Genomic DNA, 10,706 nt, shown 5'->3' on the forward strand with positions numbered 1-10,706 from the left:
AGTTGGGCCTGGTTCATGGATGTTTCTGCACTATATGCAGGCACCACCCAAAAGTGGACAGCTGCAGCACTACAGCCCCTTTCTAGGACATCCCTGAAGGACAGTAGGGAAGGAAAATCTTCCCAGTGGGCAGAACTAAGAGCAGTGCACCTGGTTGTGCACTTTGCATGGAAGGAGAATTGGCCTGATGTGCGATTATATACTGATTCATGGGCTGTAGTCAATGGTTTGGTTGGATGGTCAGGGACTTGAAAGAAGACTGATTGGAAATTGTGACAAAGAAATGTGGGGAAGAGGTATGTGGATGGGCCTGTCTGAGTGGTCAAAAACTGTGAAGATATTTGTATCCCATGTGAGTGCTCACCAATGGGTGATCTCAGCAGAGGAGGATTTTAATAATCAAGTGGATAGGATGACCCCTTCTGTGCACACCATTCAGCCTCTTTATCAAGCACCTCTGTCATTGCCCAATGGGCCCATGAACAAAGTGGCCATGGTGGAAGGGATGGAGGTTATGAATGGGCTCAGCAACATGGACTTCTACTCACCAAGGCTGATCTGGCTATGGCCACTGCTGAGTGCCCACTTTGCCAGCAGCAGAGACCAACACTGAGTCCTCAATATGTCACCATTTCTCAGGGTGGTCAGCCAGCTATCTGGTGGCAGGTTGATTATATTGAACCTCTTCCATCATGGAAAGGGCAGAGATTTGTCCTCACTGGAATAGATACTTACTCTGGATATCGGTTTGCCTATCCTGCACACGATGCTTCTACCAAGACTACCATCTGTGGACTCATAGAATGCCTTATCCACCATCATGGTATTCCACACAGCATTGCCTCTGACCAAGGTACTCACTTTACAGCTAAAGAAGTGCAGCAGTGGGCTCATGCTCATGGAATTCACTGATCTTACCACGTTGCCCATCATCCTGAAGCAGCTGGATTGATAGAACGGTGGAATGGCCTTTCAAAGTCACAATTGCTGTGGGCGGCAAGCCACCCAGGTGCTGAGGCAAGAGACCGAGGGCACAAGCTGTTCCAGTATAATAAAATATAAAATAAGAATAGTTATACCAGAGATAGATCTTAGATATGATTATATATATCATTAATCATTAGTAGCAATTACTCTTTATTCCAATATTATAATAATCCTCACTCTATAATCATAAACTAGAAAAAACCAGGCCATACAGAGATAGGAGCTGAAGGGACATACTGAGAAGTGACCAGAAGACAAGAGTGTGAGCCTTCTGTTATGCCCAGACAGGGCCACCAGAGGGCTCCTTGGTCTAGCGGTAACGCCAGCGTCTGGGAAGACGCCTGTTGCCAAGCAGACCGTAGTCTAGCAGTAGCGTTAGTGTCAAGGAAAAACACCAGCTACTTAGCAGACCGGGAAAGGGAGTTTCCCTTTCCCCAGGGGAGTTTAGAGAAGACTCTACTCCTCCACCTCTTGTGGAAGGCCTGACATTAGTCAGGCCTGCCCGCAGTTATCCGGAGGCCTAACCGTCTCCCTGTGATGCTGTGCTTCAGTGGTCATGCTCCTAGTCTGCCTTCATGTTCCATCTTGTACACCTGGCTCTGCTGTTTAGTTAGCAGTAACAAATTAGTGAAAGTACTAAAAGTCTCTGATAAGCAGAAATAATGGTGTAAGCTGTTTCTCTTTCTCATCTCTCTCTCTGCCTTGGCTGCCAGGCAGAAAAGGGCCCCCTGTCCAGTAGACACGTGAGCCATGTGGTCTTACCTATCATTGGAGATGGCCCACACTCCTTATCCTGCCCCTTTGTCTTGTATCCAATAAATATCAGCACAGCCTGGCATTCGGGGCCACTGCCAGTCTCCGCGTCTTGGTGGTAGTGGTCCCCCGGGCCCAGCTGTCTTTTCTTTTATCTCTGTCTTGTGTCTTTATTTCTACACTCTCTCATCTCCACACATGAGGAGAAAACCCACTGACCCTGTGGGGCTGGACCCTACAATTACCATGTCAATTAGGTGACAATATTTTGCAGGGCTGGGGCAAAGTACTCTAGAAGGCTGTGTATGTGCTGAATCAGCATCTGATATATGGTACCGTTTCTCCCATAGCCAGGATTCATGGGTCCAGGAATCAAGGGGTGGAAGTGGAAGTGGCACCACTCACCATCACCCCTAGTGATCCACTAGCAAAATTTTTGCTTCCTGTTACTGAAACATTACGTTCTGCTGGCCTAGAGATCTTAGTTCCAGAGGGAGTAACACTGCCACCAGGAGACACAACAACAATTCCATTAAACTGAAAGTTAAGATTGTCACCTGGACACTTCGGGTTCCTCCTACCTTTAAGTAAACAGGCTAAGAAGGGAGTTAGAGTGTTGTCTAGGTTGATTGACCCAGACTATCAAGATGAAATCAGTCTACTACTCCATAACAGAGGTAAGGAAGAGCATGCATGGAATACAGGAGAGTCATTAGGACATCACTTAGTATTACCATGCCCTGTGATTAAGGCCAATGAGAAACTACAACAACCCAAGCCAGGGAGGACTGCAAATGGTCCAGACCCTTCAGGAATGAAGGTTTCAGTCACTCCACCAGGAAAAAACCTCGAGCTGATGAGGTGCTTGCAGAAGGCAAAGGGAATACACAATGGGCAGTAGAAGAAGGTAGTCATCGATATCAGCTATGACCACATGACCAGCTGTAGAAATAAGGACTGTAAAAAGTGTTAATCCTAGGTGTGTCTGTGTGGGTGTTGCCAAAGGAGATTCACATTTGAGTCAGTGGGCTGGGGAAGGCAGACCCACCGTTAATCAGGTGGGCACCATCTAATGAGCTTCCAGCAAATATAAAGCAGGCAGAAAAACATGAAAAGGCAAGACTGGCTTAGCCTCCCAGCCTACATCTTTCTCCCGTGCTGGATGCTTCCTGCCCTCGAACATCAGACTCCAAGCTCTTCAGTTTTGGGACGTGGACGGGCTCTCCTTGCTCCTCAGCTTGCAGACAGCCTATTGTGGGGACGTTGTGATCATGTTAGTTAATATTTAATAAACTCCCATTTACATATATACACATATATAATATTTATCCTATTAGTTCTGTCCCTCTAGAGAACCCTGACTAATACAGATTTTGGTACCAGGAGTGGGGTGTTGTGTTGCTGAAAAGATACCCAAAAATGTGGAATTCACTTTGGAATTGGGTAACAGGCAGAGGTTGGAACAGTTTGGAGGGCTCAGAAGAAGATAAGAAAATGTGGTAAAGTTTGGAACTTCCTAGAGACTTTGCCCAAAACGCTGATAGCAATATGGACAATAAAGTCCAGGCTGAGGTGGTCTCAAATGGAAATGAGGCACTTGTTGGGAAGTGGAGCAAAGGTGACTCTTGTTATGTTTTAGCAAAGGGACTGGCAGCATTTTGCCCCTGCCCTAGAGACCTGTGGAACTTTGAACCGGAGAGAGATGATTTAGGGTATCAGGTGGAAGAAATTTCTGAGCAGCAAACATTCAAGAGGTGATTCGGGTGCTGTTAAAGGCATCCCATTTTATAAGGAAAGCAGAGCATAGAAGATTGGAAAATTTGCAGCCTGACAATGTAATAGAAAAGAAAATCCCATTTTCTGGGGAGAAATTTAAGCCAGCTGCAGAAATTTGCATAAGTAACGAGGAACAGAATGTTAACTCACAAGACAATGGGGAAAAGACATGTCTCTCCAGGGCATGTCAGAGGTCTTCACAGCAGCCCTTCTCATCACAGGCCTGGAGGTGTACAAGGAAAAAATGGTTTCCTGGGATAGGCCCAGGGTCCCCATGCTGTGTACAGCCAAGGGACTTGGTGTCCTGTGTTCCAGCTGCCCCTAGCCATGACTAAAAGGGACCAAGGTAAAGCTCCAGCCATGGCTTCAGAGGTTCCAAGCCCTAAGCCTTGGCAGCTTCCACATGGAAGTCTTTATTCCATGTGGATGAATTAAGTCTTACCCCCATTTTGCTAAATTTATCCTTATTTCATGCCTTTGATGCAATTGCAAATGGTGTTGTTTATTTGATTGCAATTTCCAATCCTTGTTATTAGTACATAAAACACTATTTATTTTTGTATGTTTTACTTTATGTGACCTTGATAAACCCACTTATTCAAGTAGCATTTTTAACATACATGTGATTATGTTACATTACATGGCATAGTTAACCCTAAGACAGTGAGATTTTCCTGGTAAGCCTGACCTAAGCACATAAGCTCTTTAAAAAGGAGAGGTTTTTTTTCTAGTTTCAAAAGGCAGTGTAGAATAGAAGCAAACTGGTTTCACTCTCTCCCACAGAAAACCAAAAACAAATATACAGCACCAAGATTATCACCAGAAATATCCCAGAACCCAAATAAAAAGATGAGACCACTTCCAGGCCCACAGAGAAGTGAAAACCCTCTGAGTAGTTGGTAAGAGAACTAGACACCCACATTTGCAATGCCCCCTCCCCCATTCTGCCTGGCACCACATGTGTTGAAAAATTTCCCCAACTCATTGTTTCTACACTGAGAAAAGCAAATGGAGGAGACAAACAGCTTTCCCACCATCTTGGGTTCCCTGGCAGGAGAACTGTCCCTACCTTAGCCCATGGGAAGCATCAAGCAGTATCCCTGAAGACAGGCAGAGACAAAGTGAGGAGGTGGGACCACCATCTCCAGCCCTGGAAACTCTGCTCTGAAATTCAGCCACATGAGATGCGAATTACAGTGGATGTTCAGCAGCACCATGCTGTAGGAGGTTCATCCCACAGATCCCCTAGGTACAAACCCCTAGCCAGCCTTCCCACACTACTGGGATATCCTTTTGGGACTTCCCCACCTCTAACTCGAGAAGAGCAGTGCTCTGACCATTTACTAGAGCCAAGGGGAGCTTGTTTTTAAGGTACCACCTAGAGCCATAAAGGAGGCCTCTTGGACCTAGCATTAGAGAGCCTCTAAGCTTGGGAACAAGATAGCTGACTGGAGATGCCTAGTATTCATCTCCTCCCCACCCCCTACCCCAGACAAGAAGGAACCAAAGCAAAAAATAAACAGCTCAGTGTTGACTGGAGTGTTGAAGGAAGAGTGCTGGTATGCAAAAGAGGAGTGGAAATGCACCTGTGGTGATTAGAAGTCCAGGAGGGCAGTGTGGAAGCACTTGGCTTCTGCAACCCCTTGTCCCTCATCCAGAACAGAGCTGCCTAATGTCAGGAGTCACTTATTGCGGATAAACAAAAGATCCCCACCATCCCTGATTGCCACTGCAAACACCTAAAGTCCTTACAACAGGAGAATCCCATCGTCACCCAGTTTGGAGAGCTGCAGGGCATTCACACAGCTCCATTGCCCTAGATTAGGGGCACAAAGTGTGCACTCCCCATCCCCCATCTATCCTCTGTAAGCCAGTCTGCTGCAGCAGGGCACCATCTTGAGATCAGAGTCATGTCTGGAGTGCACCCTATTCTGGAGGCCAGTATCCACTGCACCTCTCCAGCACTGGAGCTCTGTCTTTATTCCACCAAGCCCACACTGGAGGCTGAGTACCACAATGCTGGCAGCATGAAGCGTGGGCCCAGGATTGGCTGTGACCCTGGAGAGCAGAAAAACCAACTCCTACCACCCTCACTTCCAGACAGAGGAAAAGTCTGGCAGTCCCACCCAGGGCAAAACTGCCCTTGAGCCAGCCACACTGCTGCATGCCCTCCTCCAAGTGGGAGAGGCCCTCAAGACTCTGAGTAGCTGACATACTTCCAGGCCAGTGGAGTGGCTATGTGCCTATATTCAGGGCCTGAGTAATAGTTTTGAGGTGCCCTATTCCCTGCAGACAAGGCCCTGACTTGCCCAATGGCCCTATGTCCACAATCAGTGGCTGAGAAACTGCTCTAGGGGATGCCATTTGCAAAACACACCCAGAACAACCAAGCAGTTGTGTGCCCTGGGACTGAGAAGCAGCTCAGCTGGCCAATCCTGGTGGGCGAATCCCCAGTCCAGCTGAGCAGATGCACACCCACATCCCAGGTCCAAGAAACAGCCTGGTGGCTCACCCCCAGCAGACACACACTCAGGCCAGCTGAGCAGTCATGCAGCTGTGTCCTGGGTCTGAGAAATAGTCCCATGGGCTGCCTGCAGCAGACACACCCCCCCAGGCCAGTCAAGCAGCCCTGTGCCTGCATACCAGGCCTGAGAAACAGCCCTGTCAGCCACGCATGGTGAGCATGCCCATAAGCCAGCCAAATATCTATGCTCATGCTCCCGGCCAGAGTAACAGCCCAGTGGCCCCAACCCCAGGGAGCCAGACCTCAAGCTGACCAGCCCATTGTGCATATGCACACACACCCCAACCTGAGAAACAGCCTGGTAAGCCTGACCTAAGTGCACAAGCTCTTTAAAAAGGAGAGGGAAAGCTGCACCACCAGTGCCACACTCTCTCAGACTAGGCCACTGAGAAACTTGAAACACCACTAATGTAGATTACAGCTGAAAAAACTACACAGAGACTACATTACTGCATCCATCTAGAGCCCAGGGCAATGCACCCCACTGAACTGATGCCCTGAGGCCCATTCATATGAATGAGTCTTTCCCTTCAAAACTTACTCCATACAAGCAAAAGAGGTGATTTTTTTTCCCACCAGATGTGTAGAAATCAACATAGAGACACCTCAACACATTAACCATGAAAATGCAAGGAAACATGTCACCTCCAAAGAAAAATAATAATTCTCCTATAACAGATCTCAATCATAAGGAAATATATAAAATGCCAGAAAAAGAATTCAAAATAATAATCTTAAGGAAACTCAGTGAGTTACAAGAGAATACAGATACAACATTCAATGAAATTAGAAAATAATTTATGATTTGAATAAGAAATTTAACCAAATGGTAGATATCATTAAAAAGAGCCAAACGGAAACCCTCAGCTGATGAATTCAATGAATGAAATTAAAACATACAATCAAGCACTTCAACAACAGATTAAACAAAGGAGAAGAAAGAACTTCTGGACTTGAAGATAGGTCTTTTGAAATAATACAGGCAGACAAAAAAATAATTAAAAGGAATAAAGAAAGCCTGCAGGATATATGGGACACCATTAAGCAAAAACAAATATTATGGGCATTCCAGGAGGTGAAAAAGAGGGAAATTGAAAACACATATAATGAAATAACAGCAGAAAAATCCCAAATCTTGGGAGAGGGATGAACGTCCAAGCCCAGGAAGCTCCAAGAACCCCAAATAGATTCAACCCAAACAGGTCCTCTCCAAGGCACATTATAGTCAAACTGTCAAAAGTCAAACATAAAGAATTTTTAAAGTAGCAGGAGAAAAGCATCAATTAAGATATAAGGGAATCCCAGTTTGATTAACAGCAGATTTCTCAGCAGAAACCTTACAGGTCAGAAGAGAATGAGATGATATATTCAAAGTACTGAAATAAATTTTTAAAACCTGTCAACCAAGAATATTATACCCAGCAAATCTATCCTTCAAGAATGGAGGTGAAATAATTTTTCTTGAGAAGGAAAAACTGAGGGAATTCATCACCACTAGACCAGTCTTACAGGAAATGCTCAAGGGAGCCTTACATTTGGAAGTGAAAAGACAATAACCCATCATGAAAACATGCAAAACTATAAAACTAACTGATATAACAAAAGGGAAAGATAAAGGAATCAAGCCTTATCACTACAGAAAACCACCCACCTGCAAAAATAAATAATAATAGATGAAGCAAGAACCAAAGAATATATAAAGCAACCAGAAAGCAATCAATAAAATAACAGGAGTAAGTTGCCACCTATCAGTAATAACTTTGAATGTAAATAGATTAAATTGCCCATTTAAAAGCTAGAGACTGGCTGAAGGACAAAAAAAAAAAAAAAAACAAGACCCCACTATATGCGTTGCCTTTCCTATAAAGACACACAAAGACTGAAAGTGAAGGAAGGAATGGAAAAAGATATTTCATGCAAATGAAAACCAAAGTGCCAGAGATGGTGGCTCACATCCATATATCCAGCACTCTGGGAGGCCGAGGCAGGCAGATCACGAGGTCAGGAGTTCCAGACCAGCCTGGCCAATATGGTGAAACCCCAACTCTACTGAAAATACAAAAATAAAAATTAGCTGGGCATGGTGGCACACACCTGTAATCCCAGCTACTCAGGAGGCTGAGGCAGAACAATCAGTTGAACCTGGGAGGCAGAGGCTGCAGTAAGCCGAGATACTGCCACTGCACTCCAGCCTGGGCAACAGAATGAGGCTCTGTCAAAACAACAAACAAACAAACAAACAACAAAAAAAACAAGCAGGAGTACCTGTATTTACATCAGAAAGTACAGACTTCAAGCTAAAAACTGTAAAAAGAGACTAAGAAGGACATTATATAATAATAAAGGGATCAGCTCAGCAAGAGAACATAACAATTTTAAATATATATGCACCCAACACTACAGCACCCAGATATATAGAGCAAATATCATTGGATCTAAAGGGAGAGGTAGACCCCACTACAATAATAGCTGGGGACTTCAGCACCCCACTGTCTGCACTGGACAGATCATCTAGACAGAAAATCAACAAAGAAACACTGGTTCTAAATTGCACCATAGAACAAATGGGTCTAATAAACCTTTACAGAACAGTTCACCCAACAGCTACATAAAACACATTCTTTTCATCACTACATGGAGCATTCTCCAGGATTGGTCATATACTAGGATACAAAACAGGTCTCAACAAATGTTTTAAATCAAAATTATATCAAATATCTTATCTGATCACAATGGAATAAAACTAGAAATCAATAACGAGAAAAACATTCAAAACTATGAAAATACATGGAAATTAAGCAGCATAATCCTGAACAAACAATGGGTGAAGGAAGAAATTAAGAATGAAATTTTAATACTTCTTGAAACAAATGAAAATAGAAACACAACGGAAAAGTAGTATTAAGAGGCAAGTTTACAGCAATAAATGCCTACATAAAAAAAACTAGAAAGAAAATAAATGACTTAATAATGCACCTCAAGGAACTAGAAAAGCAAGAAAAAACCAAACCCAAAATTAGTAGAAGAAAAGAAATAGTAAAGATCAGAGCAGAAATAAAATTAAACAAAAACACAATACAAAATAACAAAAAATGAAAAGTTGGTTTTTTGAAAAGAGAAAGTAGATAAACCGTTACCTAGACTAACTCTAAGAAAAGAGAAGACTCAAATAAATAACAGCAGCAACGAAAAAGAAGAAATCACAATGGATATCACAGAACTATCAAGGATCATTAGAGACTGCTATGAACAACTGTAGAGACTGATAAATTTCTGGACACATACAACTTACCAAGATTAAACCAAGAAGAAATAGAAAACCTGAACAGACCAAGACAAGTAACAAGATTGAATCAGGAATTAAAAAGTCCTTCAACAAAGAAAAGTCCAGTACTGGATGGCTTCACTGCTGAATCCTATAGAATTTTTAAAGAATAATTAATACTGCTTCCTCTTAAACTATTCCAAAAAATTAAAGCAGAGGGAATTCTTCCTAACTCATTCTTCAAGACCAGAATAACTTTGATACCAAAACCAGACAAGGATACAACAACAACAGCAAAAAGAAAACTACAGGCCAATATCTCTTGTGTACATAGATGCAAAAATCCTCAACAAAATACTAGCAAACTGAATTAAACAACACATCAAAAAAATAATAACCATGCTCAAGTGGGCTTTATCCCAGGAATGCAAGAGTAGTTCAACATACACAAATCAACAAATATCATACATACATCAGTAGAATGAAGGGAAAAAAAATGATCATCTTAATAGATGCAGAAAAATGTTTTGATAAAATTCAGCATCTCCTTCATGATAAAAACTCTTAATAAATTAAATATATAATCAAAGTAACTCAACATAATAAATATATATGACAAACCCACAGTTAACATCTTACTGAATGAAGAAAAGTGGGGGGGGTATCCTTGTTTCAGTGCTTAGAGGAAAAGAAAGTTCTAACTCTTAGTACTGATAAATTTAGTAAAGTTGAAGGATTCTAATATACAAAAATCAGTAGCATTTCTATACATAACGATACAGTTTAGATATTTGTCCCCTCCAAATCTGATGTTGAAATTTGTTCCCCATTGTTGGAGGTGGGTCCTAATGGCAGGTATTTGGAACATGGAAGCAGACCCCTAATGAATGTCTTGGTGCCATCTTCATGGTAATGAGCAAGAACTGATTATATTTTAAAAGCCTGGCACCTTCCTTCCATCTTTCTCTCTCCCTTCGCCTCACCATGTGAGGCAGCTCCCTCTTGCCTTCTTCCATGAGTGGAAACTTTGAGGCCCTCACCAGAAGCATATGCTAGTGCCATGCTTCTGTTACAGCCTGCAGAACTGTGAGCCAAATAAACCTAATTTCTTCATAAATTACCCAGCCTCAGGTATTCCTTTATAGCAACACAAATGGATTAAGGCACATGAACAATGAACTAGCTGAAAAAGAAATCAAGAAGGCAATCCCATTTACAATAGATACAAAAAAACAGTGCCTAGGAACAAATTTAGCCAAGGAAGTAAAAGATCTCTACAGGGAAAACTACAAATTATTGATAACAAAATTGAAGAGGATACAAATAGAGAGATATCTCATGCTTATGGATAGCAGAATGACAATACTACCCAAGGCAATCTACAGATTCAGTGCTATCTCT

This window comes from Nomascus leucogenys, chromosome 3, assembly GCF_006542625.1.
Source record: "Nomascus leucogenys isolate Asia chromosome 3, Asia_NLE_v1, whole genome shotgun sequence".
NCBI lineage: Eukaryota > Metazoa > Chordata > Mammalia > Primates > Hylobatidae > Nomascus > Nomascus leucogenys.